This window comes from Orbicella faveolata, unplaced genomic scaffold (assembly GCF_042242905.1).
Source record: "Orbicella faveolata isolate gen_17 unplaced genomic scaffold, um_ofav_v1 contig_2, whole genome shotgun sequence".
NCBI lineage: Eukaryota > Metazoa > Cnidaria > Anthozoa > Scleractinia > Merulinidae > Orbicella > Orbicella faveolata.
The window spans coordinates 6,442,692-6,464,434 of record NW_028301547.1 but is presented as its reverse complement, the minus strand read 5'-3'; the positions used below and the strand labels follow the sequence as shown (position 1 = coordinate 6,464,434).

Here is a 21,743-nt window from a genome sequence, read left to right as displayed (position 1 = left end):
TGTAACTGTACAAATTGGTAAGCAATCTGCCTCTTTTCAACAATGTATTAGCTGTTTGACTGATGTGTTGTGTTTATTTAGGGTAACCCTAAAATATGGAATCCGGAAACCGGAATACGGAAACGGGATCCAGATTTCCGGAATCCGGAAACCGGAAACCAGATTATTGATATCAAGATGTTGATACTGAGAATGACGACAGAAATAATTCACTTCAACAATGTCCAATAATTAAACAATATTTTGTTGTTGCTTTTGTTTTTCTTTTCTTCCAGCTTCAACCGAAAAATGTAATTGTGAAACAACATGACTAGTTTTAAACAAACTCTAGCTATACATCTGACCCAATTGTTCCAAAGATGGATCCGCTGTCATAGGGTAAATCACTATTCAATCAGGGTTAATGATTTTTCGAGTGGATAGAGTTATCCATCCTTTGTTAAACCTGGCCCCGGCGGGAGGGCGATTCTTGTCCAGATGTTTTCGTGCAATGTATTTCTGGTAATCTTTAGGCATAGTTTAACAATATGTGATCATTTCAACTAGGGTGGTGGAATAGACAAAATAATTTTGACAACGTATTATTTATCCCCTTCATTTTTGCTTCAAATTAGCTACTAAAATAAAAGTTGTAAAGCTACAATTGGCATTTGGCTAAGGTGAGAGGAATATCTTAGAGACCAATAGCAACTACAAAATAACTCTAAAAGCGAGTTATGTTAACTTTCTTTGCAGAGTTCAAATCTTTTTTTTTTCCTGAAATGAAACTCTCAGTAGGAGTTATTTAACTCCCGTCTCGCAAAAAAGTAACTCCATTTGACGTTGAAACAACTCCTGCTTGGATTTTTATTCCCCTACATAGCTTTACCTTGGGGAGTTGAATTAACTCTTCTTCAACAATTATCATGTTATAACTCCTCTTAAATAGGATGTGCATGAATTGCATTGCATTAATTTTCGTCGGTTGCAACTGTTTCCCAACGATTGCAAAATGGCTCCCAGTATCCTGCACGCACTTGGTTGCAAACTCTCATACTTTTAATTAAGACAGAAGACCCAAATTTTCGTTTCCTGGCGCGTTGGTAAGTGACTTACCCTGAGTAATAATTTATTTTGTGGGAATCCCATGATTAGAACGTATGACAGCTCACACAACATTAATTATCGATCGATTTGTTTTTTTCAAGTAGCCATTTACTAAATGTTATTAGTCCACATGTAAATGAGCGGTATTTTATGGGTAAATGCAATGGAAGCATGTTCTTGTCATGTTGGTGTCTCGAAACGTTTTTCACGTATTATCAGCTTTGCAGTTTAATTGCTTTGTTGTAGGAAATGCCGTCGCGTTTACAAAATTGTCAAGTTGCTTTGGCGAGATATCTTCAAAAGAAGTTGTAAAGTCTCTCCGATTTGAAAACACGCTCTTAGAGATTTTACGAACTTCGCCGTTTTAATTTCGCTAATCTCTAAACAATAACACTTGAGTTGTTTTGCCCAATTTGTTGTCAATTGTCGAAAATTGCAGCTGTAAACAAATAGTTTTGTGCCGGGTTTCCCGATAACCTCACGTCTAAAAGTAATTAAAGATTCCTAAAAGCTAACTCATTCATGCATATAACAAAAATCATGGCAAAAATGCAATGACTTGTTGAAGATGTTTCAAACCACAGCCCTCATCTGTCCCAACCAAAGTCCTGACTAAAACAAAGGTCACTAGCTGTAACTACAAATAAACTTGATTGGTTAGTTTATTTTAAAATTGATATGCGATATTTTGCCTTTTTTTTCTGGTCAGTGTGAGTCGTCGGAGGAGAAAGAAAACAGTACATTCCACAGCTAAAACACCAGTCCAAGCAATTAGAACGCTATTTCCAAACACAACAACATTTTAAAAACTATATTTTTGACAAATTTAACAAAATTTAATGTTAACAAGATTGATCAAAGTAAAGCTTTAAAGTTTTTTTCTAACTTCATTTATTAAGTTGGTTAACATTGAGCTTCAGTCATTAAATAGAAAAATATGCCACTACACTTATAGGTATATCTCATCTAATCTTACACATAACTGAAACTTAATCCTAAGAGATAATCTACAACGAATAGTAGAAATGGACAAAAACAAAGGCAATCTCTATGCAGTTTCTATAGTCTCCAGTTTGAGGTGGTTGTGATTTTCGTCTAAGTATCAACAACGCAACATTTTTTGGCAAAAGTTGAAGTACTTTTTATCGTTGTCGTGCACAATTGGCATAGACAAAATAGTTATATCTGATTTTTAAATGCTAAATTTAATATCTTCTTTATGGACAGAAGTGTCGCATATATCATTTTTATTTATTTATTTATTTATTTATTATTTATTTATTACAATCTATGTTTAAAAGGCCAAAGGAAACTTATGTCTTGTGACATATGTTTTCACTTTGTGTCCTTCGGTACATGATATTTCAGCAAACAGGGCCTCAAGAGGGACAGTTGGTGAGTAGTAACGTCTAAGTAAAAAATTAGGAGAATAACGTTGCTGATAAAAGCGATACTAACATCATCTGTCCACAACATGATTGCCACAGACCTCACTTTTCAAAATTCCCTGACCTTTTCCCTGATAAAAAATAAAATTTCCCTTAAAGAATAGATACAAAATGACAGATCCGAAGTGGCTAACAGCTGTCCTTTTCGCCCATTAATGGAGGCTCATACTTTTTCAGCAAATTTTTCTTCGTCATTAAGGAAAAAATATCATCAAGATCACAGGGACCCTAAATGTTTCGTCCAGCTCCCAACGATGTTAAATCAGTGACTTTTCTTCAAAATGTCAATTTTCCCTGAGTCAAAGTACAAATTCCCTGGTTTTCCCTGACCTTAAACAATTTCTTCCCCTGACCATTTTACGGACACGTGGGAACCATACACAAGACGTGCACCATTTAAGGGTCATTGTCGTCCTCTGTTGCGATTCTTCCATTACCATTCACACGAACATATACCATGCGAACGCAGACGTATTTCCGGCTGTCGCTTGTCTCCGCCGAAAATAACTTCTGCGACCCCGAGCCAGGAAACGATTTCTGTAACGTAATGACTTGTGTTTATCCTTGGCCAATTAGATTCCATGATAGAATAAAACTCGAGTGCTCCTCGCAGCAAATACCTCGCGCAATAGCTCTGGGGCTACTTGAGCTAAACTGTGATTGGCTTAAAATTCCTACGTCATAGAAATCCTCGTCCTTGTAAATTGCCAGCTGGCCAGTTGGGATTCTTGACAATGTTATGTTCAATTTGAATTATTTGTTTCAGTTGTCTGCTCGGCCCCACGAGATTTTGTGGTATAAACACTGTCGAGGGTAAACATAGGTTACATTAACTTGACTTTGTGATTCATTGTTCTGGTATCATCAAGGGCAAAAAAACGAACGTACTTTACAGACGATGGAGTAAACTTCTTGTTTCTTCTTGTTTTCGGAGGAGACAATCTTTTACCAATTTTATTTACTGAAGAATTTAATACCTACTTTAAAGAATAAAGATTCCCTCGAGGTATTTTGCAATAATCCAGAAAGTGCTTAAATTAGATTTGTTTGCTATTCAGGAGAAGCTGGCACCATGGTCAGTGGTTGTTTGGATTCAACCAATCTGTTACATCACGTCCGCTATTTCTGCTAACGCCGCCCCATCCGTCTACGCAGAATCCTGCTAACCCCATTTCCCCCACTCCACAATACTTCATCCATTACTTGCTTCGCTTTGCAATGAATGAGTTACGGTGATTCCTTAGTATTGCTTTGCGCATCCCTGCTGCGCACGAGTTTCGCGTCATTAGCGCGCGCACATGAGCGCGTGCGCGTACAAAACGTAAGAGATTACAACGTATGGAGATTTCTGCGTTTTGTTTCTTCAATTTATTCGGTTTGGTGAAATGCTTATTGGTGAATTTTTTCAAAGCTAAGGCCGATAAAATGACTACAAATCATGGCTCACAATCGGAACAAATGCAGACTACAGTGCTTAATAATAGAGGCTTAGAATATACCATTATGCAAATTTCAAGAGAAGAGACTATTTTGCCCATGTGAACCTTGATTGCCCAGAATTTCGTTTTCATGTTATCAAGAAACGACACACTGCACTTGTTTTGACTCCATATTGGGCATATAAAGATGCATTTGAAGCCCGTAAAATACGTAATCTTCGCCCTTTTGCTAAGTGCTTTATATAGCGATTATTAATTAAAACTTCCCATTTTAAGACAGACGAGAGGTAATGCTCTTAAGCTAAGTTGATCCTGTGTTCTAGTATTGTAAATTATTTCAATGTAAATACCGAGAACTTGGTCAATTTCCGGATATTTTTGGCATACAGTCGACTCCCTGTAACTTGAACCCTTGCTAACTCGAACACTCAGTGGCAAATCGGTTAATGTTCTCGCGCTAACTCGACACAAAATCGAGGCCCCGGATTTCCGTCATACGTTTACTGTACTTTCACCCTCAGTACGTGACTCGAACCCTCGATAACTCGAACCTCCCGTTAACTCGAAGCAATTTTCGTTTCCCTTCAGGTCATTTGCTATATAATTTTACCCTCGATAACTTGAACCATGTCTGTCAATACCTGAAAAGTCAAAACAAACAGTGTACTGTGGTCCAAAACATTATATTTATTTTGAAGCAGCCGTGTGAACTTTTTCCTTTTACATTACGCAAAACATGTCAGTTCAGTTTATACGAAATTAAGAAATATATTGTTCCATTTTAACTCGACTTCCCTATAAATTTGATTAAAATGTACACTGTATGAATAGAAAAAGGAATTTACATGAACTTTGAAAATGTAAATCGTATGAGCTTTGTACCAGTAGCCCGACACATGCATTGTTCTTTTTAAAAAACCTGTGCAATTCACAGTTTCTGGACTTCTCCCTGCTGCTCTTCTTTGTTATATTTTTCACATTACATTACTTTCCGATTTATACAGTAATTTAGAACTGTATCGTTTTATTTTCACTCGACTTCTCTATTCCGTAATTAAATTTGATTAAGATATAAACTGCATGAGTAGAAGAACGTTAAACACTGTTTTTAACTTTTAACTGGAACTCTCGATAACTGGAACCTTTTTCAATTTCCCTTGAAGGTTCGAGTTATCGGGAGTCGACTGTATTTAATTAGGTGGAGGCTGTAGTTTCGTTTATTTGCAAATTTCTCGAAAACTGTAAATTCTTCGAAAATCAGAGCAGTATTTTCGAAGATAGTTCTCTGCCTTTAGGCAGGCAAAGTATCGGGATTTTCGATTTTTCAGACCTAGCCAGCGATTCTTGATATTTCCAGTCACATTATCCAAACCAGTAGCTTTTTTAGTTTCCAGTCTTGTCCAATGATTGCGAAATGAAAGTTGAGGGCTTCCGCCACTTAGCATGCAGAGCTATTTTTCATATCCCCGATTTCAATATCAGCAATAACTTTCTTTTATGCTGACGAGAGCTCATCTCATTAATTAATAACCAAGTTTTACGGGGATCTTTTCTTTTCTAGGCTTTTATTTTATTTTTTATGTTTTTATGTGTTTCTTTTTTTGTCTTGTGCCGTTTAATAAATTTCTTACTGAGCCATCTTGCTGGAGCTTTATTGGATAATAGCCGTCGGTCGACTCAGGGCCAATACACTCCACCATTTTTTATCTTTTTTTTTTTTTTTTTTCACCGAAGCCATGCTTACACGGTGCTGAATTCAAGTATCCCGGGTAGTTGTCCCATTCCGACTTATGCATATTATATCAGGTATGAGAAAGGCATCACTTGGTAACAGTCAAAGCCTCGCAAGTATTCTTATTCTCCAACTGGCATAAGGGAGCATTCTGTAATTAGAACTGTCTTGTCAGTATGACGTCTTGTAGAGTAGAAATGGCCGAAAAATAAATAAATCACACTACAACAGACACTTTTCTATCCAACGCAAATACGATTTTGCAAAGTCTTCAAATAAGCTTCTCTTGTTTTGTTCCTGGTGCATGACCAAGTCTCGGTGGAGAAGTAGTACAGTTCTTTCTCGACATTGATTCGTCTAAAGCCCTCATTCAGTGGCAGCACATATCAGAGCTCCGATGGCAAAGATTACTCCTTTCACCTGAATGCAGGCTAAAGTAATGAAAAGAGAGGATCCTTGGAACAGGTCTGAACGTTTTTCAAAGGTATTGTCCAAGAAATTACATGATAGTTATGGTCACGTCTATAAAATGACTACTTCACGTTATGTGTAAGCCTTAACAGAGCACGAACGATACTTGAACATGAACGTGAACATATCCTTTATTAAAAGTGCCCAGTCGTTCAAGTGACAACGGCACTAATTGCGGACACAACCTTCTACACTTCATGTTGTGTCCTTTCCCAGGTGCCTCTGTTTTGAGAGTTGAGGGAAAAAAGAAGCATCAAAAAAATTGCAACTTTGTCCTAAAAGCGACGGAGCCATCTTAGAATATTGATATATCGAACGTGGCCTATTAATCCAGTGACAAATATTATGGTTATCCATACTTTTCGTTTTACAGGATTCATGTATATAAAAAAAGTCCCTTCATTACTGTCTTAGGCCCAGTTCAGACGCCGTACTTCACATGAACCGAATGGAATGCTAGTGAAGGAGAACAAAGGATTTTTCTCATTTGCATTCGATTCGGCTCATGTGAAGTATGGCGTCTGCACTTGGCCTTTGAGATCGCGTAGAGCGTTTGATGATTTTTGTACCGTCTTGTCATATTTTCTTAGTGGTGGAAATAGGGAAAGATCAAAGATTATCACAATCCCTCAAAGATGGTAAGAAGTCAGTGTCAGAATAGCGTCAATAGGCTAAAAGCTAAAAAGAACAAACATTTCAAGTAAACATCACGAAATCATTCGGAAACTGGTATTTGTTTTGCCCTCTGACTTTCTCCTTGCAAAAATATTTTAAAACGAACATTTAACAGTGACCTATTTCTATTAAGTGCCAGAGATACAAAGAAAAGGGTGTAAAGCCTTAATACCAACAGACGGGAATGTTACAAAAGTGATCGGATGTTTTGCTCTTAATTTATTTTGCCTTATATTATGTTGTTTGCTTTATGTTCCATTAGTCTGAACAGATGACCCTTTTGATATGACTCAGCTTCGCATGAAGCAAAATTCACGTAATTGAAGCGATGGTACTATTGTATAACGAATATACATTAAATCGATAACAAACACGTTCGGGAGACCCGAATCATAATCATTTATTTCTATAATTTCTCTAATCTATTTTTGTCAAAAAACTTCTTTAAACCTGTTCTGAAATATTATTTATGCCAAACTTTTATGTATAAAATACATTTCTTAACTTTTGACAGTTGGCGAAAAATCGTTTTGACAGACTTTAGATAACTCTATTTTTTTCTTAGATAAAAAAAATATATATATGCCCTCATTATGACAAGCAAGTCTTTTACTTTTGCGCGAAACGAGTCGAATTATGATAATTCGGCATTTGTTAGAGATTTTGAAAAAGCTGCTAACAAACTAAATTGATGGATTACAAATGATTTTTGTCGCGAACGTCGATATATCGAATTCACCGCCTACCTTCTAATTAGAATTAACACAATTTTTTCCTACAATCTTTTCTCTTTCCCCTACATTAATATGACTAGTTTTTATATATGTAGCTGTACTTTAAACACTTTGAGATCCCTTCTGATCATGCGGACACACGAATCAGGATTTACCCAGGTGTTTTTTTCGGCCCACATCTTAGTGAAAAGATCAGATAACACGTAAAAATCGATTGATCGCGAGTTGCTGCGAGACATCCCACGTAAGAAAGGAAAACATTATTTTCACTAGGTTACGACAGCTTTACGTCTTTTACGAAATATGTTATTAATTCGAAAACTCTTTAAAAAAAAACTAGTATAAGAAAAGCAGATATTGTCTTTTGAACCAAAAAACTTGGTGTAAACCGAAAGCTGGGCTCCAAATTTGGTTTAAGGAGTCTTAAGGAGTCTGGAGAGAGAAAGAAACTCGGTTGCCATAGAGATGTCCAATCACCTGAGGTAAACCTTGGGAAAAGTCACAAATTTGGGTCATTGTTGTTTAACATAATGCTAAAACTATAATGTCTGGTGTGGAAAACAAAACATCTTGTTGGAGAAAATCTGACGCCTTCCTCTCGTTTCTAGAGCAACTGGGTTATGCCCTAATTGCTAATTACTCAAGTTGTTAGAGTGGAAAGTAATAAGAAACTGCGATAACATTTTGCATTACGCCGCATACTATTGTTGTCAAAAATGCCAGTCAGCAATAACTGTCGAAAACTCATCAGACTCCAGTTCAACTACACTATACCTATAAGCATTTTAAACAAAATGCCGAGGATTAACGAAATAAATGGTGCAGTTACTTAAGATACCGCCAGTCCTAACATTTTTCGCTTTCTCGCGAGGGGACACTAATACGTCGTTACAACATCCCCCTTCCCCTCAAAGGGCAACATAGCACAGTTCTTAGCTATCAGGTACATTAACCTTCATAACAGACACATGCAAAATCTCTCTGGACAGACTCTACTCGGTTGCAAGTCCAGTCGTCAACCAAAAAAATTGTGTGTAGTTATAAGAATCAATTGAAATAGTTGCATTCTACGTGTATACCTTAATCTTCGAATAAAACAGGCTTACCAATTGAAGAACAAGGTGTCTGTGTTTGTGGTACAGTGTTATGGTTACGCGCCCTAGGGGGGACTTTGATGCAAAAGTTCTAATCACTTTAAACAAGAGCATTAAGAAATTGTAAATTTAAAAAATAAAGTCGGTAAAGAGCGAGCGTGAAGGGAAAAAACTGTATGTATTATTGTCATGCAAGCATTTTAAAATGATTTTGATCGAGTTCATGGCCGTTAAGCGGGTTATATTAAAAGCATCTGCCAAAAAATATTTTCTGCATAACACAAAATTATTTTTGTTTTGTTTTTTTTCATACACATGCTGAAAACCAAAAATATTATTTGTTTTAACATCTAACAGATTTAATTTAACCAATGATAAAAGAAGTATTGGACTCAACAGCCAATGGATCGGAATATAGCTCATTCATTATGCAGACAACACGCAAAGAACAGAATAAAAACACTTTGGTGAATCTCATTATACGCAGGATTCTTAACATTCCCTTTATGAGGTTTTTAAGTTTTAAAAACTTATTTTTGCTTGGAAATTGGGATTCCCGCTCAAAGTATTTCAAACATCACAACATTAACTATTTTTGCCTGAAAAGTGAGTCCAGTTCAATATATTTCGAGCATTACAACTTTTACAAATTTCAATTTTTTCTTTAAACTATTTTAAAACGTTTTGTCAAACTTTTCGTGTACAGGTTCTTATTGAAGCGTAAACCCATCAACCACTACAGTGGCATTCACGGACTTAGAAGTCAAATAAAAGGTATGTCTATGCATTGCTAACCAGGAAAGAAGATACATTTTCCAGAGTATATATATACGTGGTTATTAAAAAATATATACAGCTGCAATCGAACAAGAACGACGCAACGTTATTTACAGGGAAATTTCCGTCTGCAACGCAGGCTATGCTGAAAGAATGACAGGCGAACGGAGTGAAGAGAGATTTGGGGGATTGATGACTGTAGCCGAAATTTGACAAACATTATTCTTGAGTTGCTTCAGGCCATGATAGAAAATATATAGTTCAGTGCGTCCATCGTCCCAAATTAAACCAATCAGTAGGGGCTTGCACCTGCAATATATCCAACGCTATGTTAGCACTTGAGGTTGATTTTCTCCCAGTAAAGAACACCAGAAAAAAAAAATGTGGAGTGGTTTCTTGGCAATGCCATCAAATCGATGCTGTCATTTTAAATGCGATCTGACGAATTATCTTTGCGAATTTCCATTTTAGAGAGATTGAATGTAAATCTTCTACGCTCATGCAAAATATGAGTTTTTTTTTTTCTTAGCTAACCAATTTAGATTTGTCAGTATGGTACTCACCTATAGGTCGTAAAAATAATTCAATCCTCTCATGTATCAATATGAATCGACTAAAGATACATTTTTCATTAATTTTTATGATTTCTTCTTGTTTATACTGTCGCAACGCAGGCTATAAACTGTTCCAAGTGTTTCTTTTAAAATTAAAACACCGCTTCAAGTATTTTAAGAAGGAAACAAGTAGTACATATATTGTTTTAGTTTACTTATCTTTTATTTTCATCTGCCAATTTTGGAATTAACATGATTGTTCTCAACACCGACAAATTCGTTTTCTCTTAACATCCACGAACGTTTTGTCTCAATACTCACTCAATGCAAGGCTCGTTTTGAAAAACATGAGTTAAAATTTTGCGTTGCAAAATAAGACCAATTAATTTTTCATGACTTCTTCATCTTTATGCTGTCATAACGATGGCTTTGAATTGTTCCAAGTTTTTCTTTTAAAAATCAAAAAACCGGTTTGAAGAAGAGACGGGTAAAAGTTTTCAAGGAAAGTCTTCATCAAAGCGGACTCACTTAACGAAAGTTGTAAATATATCGAGATCGAAAACAGGCTTGGATGATAGATTCAGTGGAATGAAACTTTCTTCGATTAAAACAATCTCATTGCAAAGGCAGTTATTTAGAATAAGCAGAAAATCTGTGAAGCGAAGGGAGAATTGCCAGTATTCGAGCTTTGGTATAGCTTCGTTTTTTGAGAAAGTCCTATAGTTCCGTTACTTCATTTCTTTAAGAAGGTACTTTTAGGGCTGTATCACAATGTCATTATTGTTGGTTTTTCCCGATTCATCGAACAAATGTAGAGACAACTAACGCATTTTACAACTTAAATTCATTCCTCTTCCTTGAAAGTAGGATAAAAATTGACTTTATGGGACAAATCCATCAAAATAAAAAGCTCACAAAGTGGTTGTAATCAAAGATCGTCCAAAAGTAAATTGCAGCATAATTTGTGACATATAACACGCCAGAGACACTAACCTTGCAGACGAACTTGAATTTTAAACCAAGCTTAGAATTAAGGAGAAAATGTAAGAAATATAAAAGGGTTTATCTTTATCCTCGTTGCTGTGTTGGACGAAACTTAAATTACCTTCTAAGTATTTTCTCCAAATTACACGAGACAACGATTTAACTGACACTCATATTTTTGCTGCTTATAACTTACCTTTTCGATGCGATGACATAAAATAACTTATTAGTTAAACATTCGAGCGTGTAGACGGCGCGAGAGGCCTCAAAAAAATCATACAACTAGGGAATCACAGACTATACTTTGTTGAACAGAAAATGAAAGGTGTAGGTGAACTTTGGACCTATTATAGCTTACCAAGGAGTGAATTGGAACGAATAGACAAATTGAAATGAATAGACGAATGAACAAACAGTATGTCAATTAAAAAATCAGGCCACAACAATTTGCAACGGCAATACTGATCCCTATCAGTGAACACCTTCACTTAAACCATGCACAGCTTTAGACATGTCATCTCGTCCCACGGCCCGCGCGTTTTCGGTCACATCGAAAACCGGAACTACACAATAATGGTTCTGGTTTGATTGTGCATGCGCTCTAGTTCAGTAAAGTTCTTCGAACATGCGTGGAGAGGGTAACCGCTGGGAAGTAAAAGGCTTGCCGCTTCTGACAAGTAAAAGAATTGAAGCTACAGCATCGACGCTACACAATGAGGCCATTGCGTTTACAATGTTTTTCTTGTGTATTGACCTTAAGGAAAGTGAAAATACCTAAATGGGCGCAAAGTCACATCGTCAGAAAGCATTACCCTAAAAGAAAACATGGGAGATGGTCGATGTTTTGTGAAAAAAACATACCGCGTCATAGGCTTTTCAATGTTGTTATTGACCTGCTTCGATCAGGCCGTTTGAGGGCAAGTAAGGACCAAGACCATGATGACCGCTACATCTACTATTACACATTCCCTTTTAATGTTGGAGTATTCCCAAAAGGACATGGACGTTTCGGTGAAACAAAGACGATCAAAATCGTTACTTGCTACTCGGAATGTCGAGAGTGTGGTCGCCATTGGCCCAGTAAAGTGGTAACAAGTTTTCCATGTAAAAAAGACAAACAATTTGTCTGACCGGGAAAGACGGTTACAAACGTCGTGAGATTTAACGCTATAGACTTAGAGGTTGACGAGCTAACCAAACCAAGCGATTAACAGCCCTGAAGACAAATGCGAGTCAAACGAAACCTCTACTTACTGAAAATCCTGCTCGCTGTTTCCTTGCGATGTTCTGACCTCTCCACGGTGGTCTTCAGCTTCCAGTAACTTTGATTTAAAAGTGAACTTTTATCACTCAAATAACATAATTTTCACAACATAATCAAGAGCTAACGTAAAAAATGGCGTGCTGCCTCCAGGTTTTGACATTCTTTTATAAACTTGATCAGATGTAATTATAATGGCCCTCTTTTCACAAGTTGGCTTCATTCAACTATGGCGGTATCCATAAGACCCTGCAAAGCTCGGTTACTAACTACAAAAGAATGCAAAAATTGTAACGGAATTTTAGTTAAGTACCAAACAGCTTGTTTGATGATCTTGTAACTAAGCCTTCACCATCATCGCACAGTATATATAGTTTTAATTGTCACCAAGAGCCAAAGAATGGCTGGCAAATTTATGCTTTTCAGTACGACAATGCCAAATAGCGAGTACTATTATCGGTTAGTTACAAATAGTTTAGAAAAAAACTACTGTGTTTACGTGTACCTCTGACTGCCTTTCAGAAAATTTATGTCCTTTTTGAAGCCATCTAATCTGTTTTGAATTAGTCTTCTTCCCCTTTGTCGGCGTTGCAACCCTAAAAATAAAATTTTCACTGTTGTTCAGTTACGAGTGGAGAGAAAGGTAAACAAAATAATAGAATAACGGAATGTATAACAGATAAGCAACCTTTCTCCTTTCTATAAGGTGCTCTTAAGGTTTTCACAGGGTTCCAACGAACTTTTCTGACAATTGTATGTAGATTTCTTGACAAATGGCTTTTCCTTTCATCCTAAGAGATCAGTGAGTAATGTCTCAATGTAAAGAGATTGTTCTATACTTAATTTCTCAGGTGTTCCTGTCTCCTGAATTACCTACAGAGGGATTTCAGTCGATGGCCTTTTTATTAATAGTGTTTTTCATGTCTACAATTATATGGGGTTACTTTAAGCTAAGGAAAGTCAGGAACCCGCTTCTTTTGCTCAGTACCTAGGGCTGCATCTTGCTAGGCTGCACCAACAGTTCTATGATACAGTTCAGTAGTACAGAAAGGCAGAGAAGAGCTTTTTTCGAAGAGAAAACAGAAGCACAGGTAGAGTATGTAAACCTTCTATTTGTCTTCGATTCCTGGTTCAAGAAACAACGGTGTAGCCTCTTAACAAAGTGGTGCTAGATTCTGAGGGCAAATAAAATATTAAATCGATCGCAGATTTTTACGAAATGAGATATCGTGATTTATCTTACCCTTGTCTACTCCAGTAGTGCTACAAAGTTGGTTTAAAGTTATCTGATGAATAAAGGTAATTGAAAGGAACACTGTTGATCAGGCTAAAGGAGGTGCCTTTGTTAGGCACAGAGCTGGAAGGATAGGTGCTTCAAAATGCCGTGCAGCGAACCACACAGATCCATCACAGCCATCGCAATCTTTGATCAAAACCCCATCTTATCCAAATATTTTTCGTTTTAGTACAGCAGCCACTAAACATGGATGTAAACACGAAGCGCTAGCTATTGCAGTTTATGAAAAAACCATGAAAGAGACTCATGCAAACTCTGTTGTTACCCAATGTGGGACAATCATTAATAAGAAATATCCATTTTTGCATGCAACCCCAGACTTTCTCTGTGAGTGTGACTGTTGTGGACAGGGCTGCGGAGAAGTAAAGTGCCCCTTCTGCATCGAGGGGCTTGACTTTGACAGTTATGTGAAAATAAAAGCCTCTTGTTTAGAGAAACATGGAGATGAATTTATGTTAAAAAGAGAGCATGACTATTACTTTCAAGCTCAACAGCAAATTCATACTGCTGGGAGAGCTTACTTGGATTTCATTGTGTTTGCCACAGATGGAACATCGCATCGGTTTGTGAAGCAAAGAATATTTCCAGACATTGAACACTGGGAGACACAAATCCCCAAGCTAAAGAAATTTTGGAGAAGTTGTGTATTGCCAGAAATATTAGCTCGCTGGTACACTAGAAAGGTGGACTTAAAACCTCAGATAAGTCCAAGGGAAAGTCAGCCATCAGGTGATTGTTACTGCAGACAAAGCACAAATGAAAGAACAATTACCTGTGCATATCCTGAATGCAAAGTGTCCACATTTCACCCGTCTCATTTGTGTATTAATAAACTGAAAGTACCAAACGTCTGGTACTGCCCACATTGTAGAAGGTTACCTCAGTTTACAAGAGCAAATCCAAGAAATTCCCAGATATGAAAGATCAGTGCTTGACTGAGGCAGCAAAGCTGGAAAAGATCTGCATATGCTCAAAGAAAGCTGAACCTAATGAAAAGTCATTGAAATGTCACAATGAATTATGCTCAAGTGGGAAGTTTTTTCATCTGACATGCATGTCATACCAACGGTATCCAAGCAATGCTAACACAACCTGGGTTTGTAGTAACTGCAAGATTGCCACACCTAAAAGTAGGCCATGAACAACTGTCAGCATGGATTCAGAGATCCTTAACAGCAGGCCATCAACACCAGCCAGCAAGGATTCAGAATCCCTTAACAGCAGGCCATCAACACCAGCCACCCTGGATTCACAAACCCTGAAAAGTAGGCCATCAACACCTGTCAGCATGGATTCAGAAACCCTTAACAGCAAGCCATCAAAACCAGCCACCCTAGATTCAGAAACCCTGAAAAGTAAGCCATCAAAACCAGCCAGCATGGATTCAGAAACCCTTAATAATGAGCCATCAACTTCCACCTCCATCGGCTCACAAAACTTAACAACTGACCCAGAGGTTTCATTTATTGGAACAACTATTAACTTCAATGTTAATAAGACAGGTTCACTCGGAAGAGAAGGCTTTGTTTAAAAAAACTTAATCCCAACATTGAGGGATTTCAAAACCAACCCTTGGTCTTTGCAGAAATTTTGATGTTGTTGGTGAAGAGTTTGTTCAGTTATTACACACTGGAGGAGACCATTGGGTTTGCCTCAGCTCAATAGGATGTACTAAGGGCCATGTTAGCTTATATGATAGCCTTTTCCATGATGTTATTTGCGATGACATCGAAGAGCAAGCACGAGACCTTCTTGGTAATGAATTCAGAAAACTTTAGTTGTCTCTATTCAGCAACAACTGAATAGATCTGACTGTGGTGTGTTTTCAATAGCTTATGCTACAAGCTTTGTGTTCATAATAATAATAATAATAATAATAATAATAATTATTATTATCGTGGCTAATCGCCGTCGCAAAGTACAGCAACGACGCAGCTCAACAAGGTCGAGCCGAAAGCATACATTGGCGCCTCTGGCAGCCGCTATACGATCCATGTGTGACCTTGGAGCACAGCTTACAGCCAGCTGGAATCAGCTGTATGTTGGTTTTTGCTGAGGGGGGAAAACCGGAGAACCCGGAGAAAAACCCTCGAAGCAGAGAAGAGAACCAACACAAACTCAACCCACTTATGGCGTCGGGTCCGGAAATCGAACCCGGGCCACATTGGTGGGAGGCGAGTGCTCTCACCACTGCGCCATCCCTGCTTCCCTGTGTCATCCCATGGATGACGCCAAAATGATTCAGTATGACATTCCAAAAATGCGTGGGCACCTGATAAAATGGTTAAAGTGTGGTCAAATGAAGTAATTTCCTACCATTCCCCTTCCTTAGAGACTAAACTTAGGATTGTTTAAGTAATACCAATTACAGTCAATCCCTCAGCCTCACTGTCATAATAATTTTAAATTACCAAATAACTCGCAGGGATTTGTTACAAAAATATTAGTCTTTTATGGATTTTCACTTGCATGTGGCATTCTATACTTGATCACTAGGTATTATTATTGTTAATTAAAACTAGACTGCAAATACTTTCTCTTTGCTTTGAATAAGTTGGCAAATTTATTTTCTCTTTGGACTGAAGCTGATTCCTTTGAGGATTGTTGAATACCGCTGACCATCAGCTTCTGAGAAATCGAAAATGAATTGATTACATGTAAATGAAAGCATGACACAAGTGTCTGCTTAAAAGGTGTGCACCTACAGGAGTCAATTCTCCACTCGAGAAACTGAAGGAACACGATGTAAGCAGTATAGTCATGCATGTCTTACCTAAGTTAACTTTCACCAAATACAATGTGATGGAGTTTACCTTGGAAACAAAGAATCACTTCTTGAATTACTCATGCAAAGTTAGAAATTCAAACACTGAAACTAGAGGTCAGTTTCGTAATAGAGTGTGTAAATAATGTCATCATTTGTTTTCTTGAAGAGCCAATGTCATCTAGAATGCACCCGGTGCTTGTGTTACAATAAACCCACAGTTCTTATCAGGTACACTAACCTTCATACCAGACACAAAATCTCTCTGGACAGACTCTACTCGGTTGCAAGTCCAGTCGTCACCCAAAAAATTGTGTTTGGTTATAAGAATCAAATAGTTGCATTCTACTTGTATACCTTAATCTTCGAATAAAACAGGCTTACCAATTGAAGAACAAGGTGTCTGTGTCTGTGGTACAGTGTTATGGTTACGCGCCGTAGGGAGGACTTTGATGCAGAAGCTCAATCACTTGAAACACGAGCATTACGAAATTGCTAATTTAAAAAAAATAAAGCCGGTAAAGAACAAGCAGGAAGGAAAAAAAACTGTATGTATTATTGTCATGCAAGCATTTTAAAATGATTTTGATAGATTTTATGGCCGTTGAGCGGGTTAAACTAAAAGCACCTGCCAAAAAATATTTTCCGCGTGACACAAAATTCTCTTTGTTTTTTTTTTCAAATACATGCTGACAACCAAAAATATTATTTGTTTTAACATCTAACAGATTTAAATTTAACCAATGATAAAAGACGTATTGGACTCAACAGCCAATAAATCGGAATATAGTTCATTCATTATGCAGACAACACACAAAGCACAGAATAAAAACACTTTGGTGAATCTCATTATACGCAGGATTCTTGACATTCCCTTTATGAGGTTTTTAAGTTTTAAAAACTTATTTTTGCTTGGAAATTGGGATTCCCGCTCAAGGTATTTCAGACATCACAACAGTAACTATTTTTGCCTGAAAAGTGAGTCCAGTTCAATATATTTCGAGTATTACAACTTTTACAAATGTCAATTTTTTGTTTAGACTATTTTAAAGCGTTTTGTCAAACTTTTCATGTGCAGGCTCTTATTGAAGCGTAAACTCATCAACCACTACAGTGGCATTCACGGACTTGGAAGCGAAATAAAAGGTATGTCTATGCATTGCTAACCAAGAAAGAAGATACATTTTCCAGAGTATACGTGGTAATTAAAAAAATATATATATACCTGCAATCGAACAAGGCATTATCCCTAGGCATTATTATTGTTAATTAAAACTAGACTGCAAATACTTTCTCTTTGCTGTGAATAAGTTGGCAAATTTATTTTCTCTTTGGACTGAAGCTGATTCCTTTGAGGATTGTTGAATACCGCTGACCATCAGCTTCTGAGAAATCGAAAATGAATTGATTACATGTAAATGAAAGCATGACACAAGTGTCTGCTTAAAAGGTGTGCACCTACACGAGTCAATTCTCCACTCGAGAAACTGAAGGAACACGATGTAAGCAGTATAATCATGCATGTCTTACCTAAGTTAACTTTCACCAAATACAATGTGATGGAGTTTACCTTGAAAACAAAGAATCATTACTTCAATTACTCATGCAAAGTTAGAAATTCAAACACTGAAACTAGAGGTCAGTTTCGTAATAGTGTGTAAATAATGTCCTCGTTTGTTTTCTTAAAGAGCCAATGTCATCTAGAATGCACCCGGTGCTTGTGTTACAATAAACCTAATGGAATGCAAAGCCTCGTGGGTAAGATTGGCTCACTTTAAGTATTAATACTGCACGATTTGACCCTTTAGAACCCATAAAGCACATACAAGTTCTCCCAACTAATCTTCATTAAAGCAGTTTTGCTATGTGATCATTTTATTAACTCTCATAACCTTTTCTCTTGTTTCAGTAATTGCACTGCAAGGAGAAATTTGACTTTGATCACAGGGGGGACTTCAATAGCTTGGATTAAAACATCTTGTGTTTTTGCTTTTAGACTAATTAGATGCTTTTCACTGAACTTTGTGATAAATTTATTTAAAAATAAAAGCAATAGATAAACCTTTTACAAAAAAAAAATGTATGTGTGTAGCTCAGATCTATTACATGTGGATTTCCTGCACTATGATTTTATTACAGAGAAAGCACATGTCAGCAAACAATGTCCCAACATTGTTAGCCAACAGTCCACAAACTTGCTAGATGGCAAATGAACAATTCAACATCTAATTGTTGGTAGACAAACGTTTTACCAAAAAACTGTCCGTCTCAATGACAGTTGCTTAATGCTTTAAATTTTCATGAAAATAAATGTTGGCAAAGAATGATGAAAAAAATCTAAAATATTATCTTGAATCTATTGCAAGGGGTGCTCTTCCAATTTTCAGTGTTGTGCCTGCAGTGAGGGAAGGGTACGGCCATATGAAACAGACTGAGACTGAGGCACTGGAAATTTCGAATCAAACCCCTGGGGGAGATGACACTGGATTGCTCAAGCTTTTTAGACCCCCAAAATAGCAAGACCAAGCATTTAAAATTTACAATCCTAGGTGCGCAACCTATCCTGTCTGTTTCATATGGGGGCTTCCCCACCCCATGCAATTGTGCAAAACAGTATAACAGCATTTGTATCAACAATAGTCTATTAATCACAGTCCAGTACAATGGTATTGTTAGAATTACCATTTTTAAAACGTGCAAAGAACCTTTATTAATACCTGTGACTATTCTCTCTTTGTACAAAATTGTTTTAACTTTGAAATTGTTAAATATCTGAAACAAGGTACCAATACAATGTATCTCTATATGTGTGGTTCCACAAAATATCCATACCCACCCAAACGATGATTACTGAAAATTCCGAGGGCAGAGGGAGGTCCCAAAAGCCAAAATTCTTAGGGAAAGTATGAAGCGTAACTGGAAATTTCAGAGTTGGTGGGAGGGTTCAAACCAAAAACCCATCCTTGGGGAAGGTATGGAAATTTTCTGGCACCAGACATTAAAAATTACAAAATTAGTGCAACGGGAAGAAAACCTCCACAAGAGTACTGTAATCTTTAATCAAAAGGTACGATAGGCGGGCAAAGGTTCACCAGGACAGAGCACACCGTCACGAGCCTATCAATCAAAGGAGTTTGGCTCTCCATGCATGTGAAAAAGTCTGTAGGTAGCGTGCTTTGAAGAATTGTATACTTCTGTCTGAGGATGCCAATGACACGTTCCAGGTGAATGCGGACATTAGCAATTTTACGAGTTTTCTCAACATCTAGAGGATGGAGCTGATTTTTACCTTTTGTGAATGCAGGGATGATGAGTTCAACTTGGCGAAACCATACTTCCTCGTGGACAGTAAATCCTCGGTCTGCAAGGACAAGATCCCTAATGGTTAAGTTGATCTAAAATCCACAGTTCTCTGTCAAGAATTTGTCAGAGTTAAATGAAATACCCACCTCCATGGATGGTGGCTTTGTGTTTGATGATTTATTGATAGCTTGAATAATATTATTGCTTGCTCCTCTTTCCCTTTAGATTTCTTCCAGTGGTGGTGCATTTTGAAGGACATATTTATATTGCAGACAAGCCGCCATTAATCACATGACTGGGGAGTATCAGCCGCCCAAGATACAGCTATACTAATCATTGTCTATTTTAAGAATGATCAATAAAACTGTTCCTTACCCTTATTTTCTATACTGTAATGGTAACAGTTTATATCAATTAGTTGTCTGTACCTGTCGGTATGTTTCAAAGCATAAATAATTTGCAAGTTAAATTTTCAAATGGCTGTAAGCATTCACCCAATGGCTGTTTGTGACTGCTATTGTTTGACTGGACAATTTTCTCGTTGCAACAAATATGAGATATTTAAATATTAAAATAGTTTTTTATGACTGGGCCTAGGTGAAGAGGAACAGGCTGTTTATCAAACAGTTTTCCGACAGTTTTACTTTTACGGATCAATCTAACACTGTTTATCCGGTAATGCTACAATATTGGTATCACGCAAATGCTTGGTCATTGGTGCACCTTTAATGGTAATCTTTATGGCTTAATATGTTACCAAGCAACAGTACAAACATTAAGTTGACAATTTAACGTGGCTCTGAACCTCCTTAGAATTTATTAAAACTTTGGAAAAAGTTGCATCTTACCATGCTTATCACAATTCGACAATAAAAAGGGGCGACCATCAACTGCAAGTTCGTTTATCCAGCACTTAGAGCTAACATTAAAGGTATCTTCGACAGGTTGTACTGGTGCTATGGTAACGTTTTATATAAAAAAGAGGACTAATAATTGGACATTTCTGTGATGACATTATTGTCGGATCATGTGACAAGGGGGTAAAAATGATCCATCAAAGTATAACTTATCAAAAAAGCTAGAAACCTATGTTAGCCAGCTAAAAATATCAGAAATTACATAATCTGCTTATTTGTTCTAAATTGCTAGAGAAAAATCATACAGCCGTTTTCAAGTGAGTATCGAAAAGTAGTCGGTTTTGCATAGCTACGCTAAGCGATTGGCTTAAAAAACTTCGGCAACTTTGTCATCCACTCAGAAGTTAAACTAAAACCAATCGGGAGTCACTTGCACTTGTTTTCCCACGCTCCGCGTCAGCTGCATTATTTGCCCCGAGCATTGATTCTATGTGCTTTGTGATTGACCAACGTTATTAGCTTTGTTGTGGTTCTATGAGCATGCAATTGAATAGTCAGGATGTAATGTCGATCGAAACAAAAACATACGTCGATATATTTTTCGAACCAGACAAACAATAGCAACAAATCAGTTAAATATACTAGGAATAAAGCATTAAGCGTAATTTCAAATTTGGTTTAAAATTGTAAATATTAACGGAAGTTTGTAGACCTCCGTTCTTGTTTTGACGTCTCAGCCAGACTAGTTCAAGGTCCTAGCCCCCCGCGGTTTCTGGCCCAACCGGAAGGGAAAGTTCATATTTTCTTATGCGTGAAACTCGGTGAATATAGAACGATATTCATTCTCCATTCTCAGACAGATTGCCTACCAATTTAAACGTTTACATGAACAATTTGGCTACGATCATAATATTTTCTAGAGATGTTATTACATTTCGGCTTCTTTTATCCATTTCGGCGAAACAATAGAACGGCTCAATTGAATTGAGGGCGGAAAAACAACTTGATACATGGCGTGGCACATTAAAAGTATCACCCACCGAAAGAGCAATATTTATTTTAAAAAGTAAGCGTAACAAATTTGTCAGGCTAATCAAACAAAGAAATTTAACAACGCGAAATGCAAGTGGAACCGCGCTCAAAAATCGTCATTTCCTGTCACGGTTTTCTGGTTGATGAAATGGCAAAATTGAGATCAACAAATCGTCCTTTTCTTTAAGATGGTGCCTAGTGTTATCAAAATATAACGCAGAAAAGAGGGAATTTA

At 37.1% G+C, this 21,743-nt stretch overlaps 1 long non-coding RNA gene and 1 pseudogene across 3 annotated transcripts; both read left to right on the top strand.

The window, feature by feature from the left end:
- The first annotated feature begins 5,531 nt into the window (after positions 1 to 5,531).
- LOC149111723 (uncharacterized) lies at positions 5,532 to 19,999 on the top strand. Of its 3 annotated transcripts, XR_016207234.1 has the most exons (5): positions 5,532 to 6,189; positions 9,386 to 9,453; positions 17,395 to 17,462; positions 18,005 to 18,074; positions 18,226 to 19,999. It is a non-coding gene; the product is annotated as an uncharacterized LOC149111723 (long non-coding RNA). The 3 variants fall into 3 exon arrangements; XR_016207235.1 differs by lacking the exon at positions 18,005 to 18,074 and having other exon boundaries at positions 5,534 to 6,189; XR_016207233.1 differs by having other exon boundaries at positions 5,534 to 6,189; positions 18,005 to 19,999.
- LOC149111724 (uncharacterized) lies at positions 13,186 to 15,413 on the top strand (annotated as a pseudogene).
- Positions 20,000 to 21,743: the final 1,744 nt, after the last annotated feature.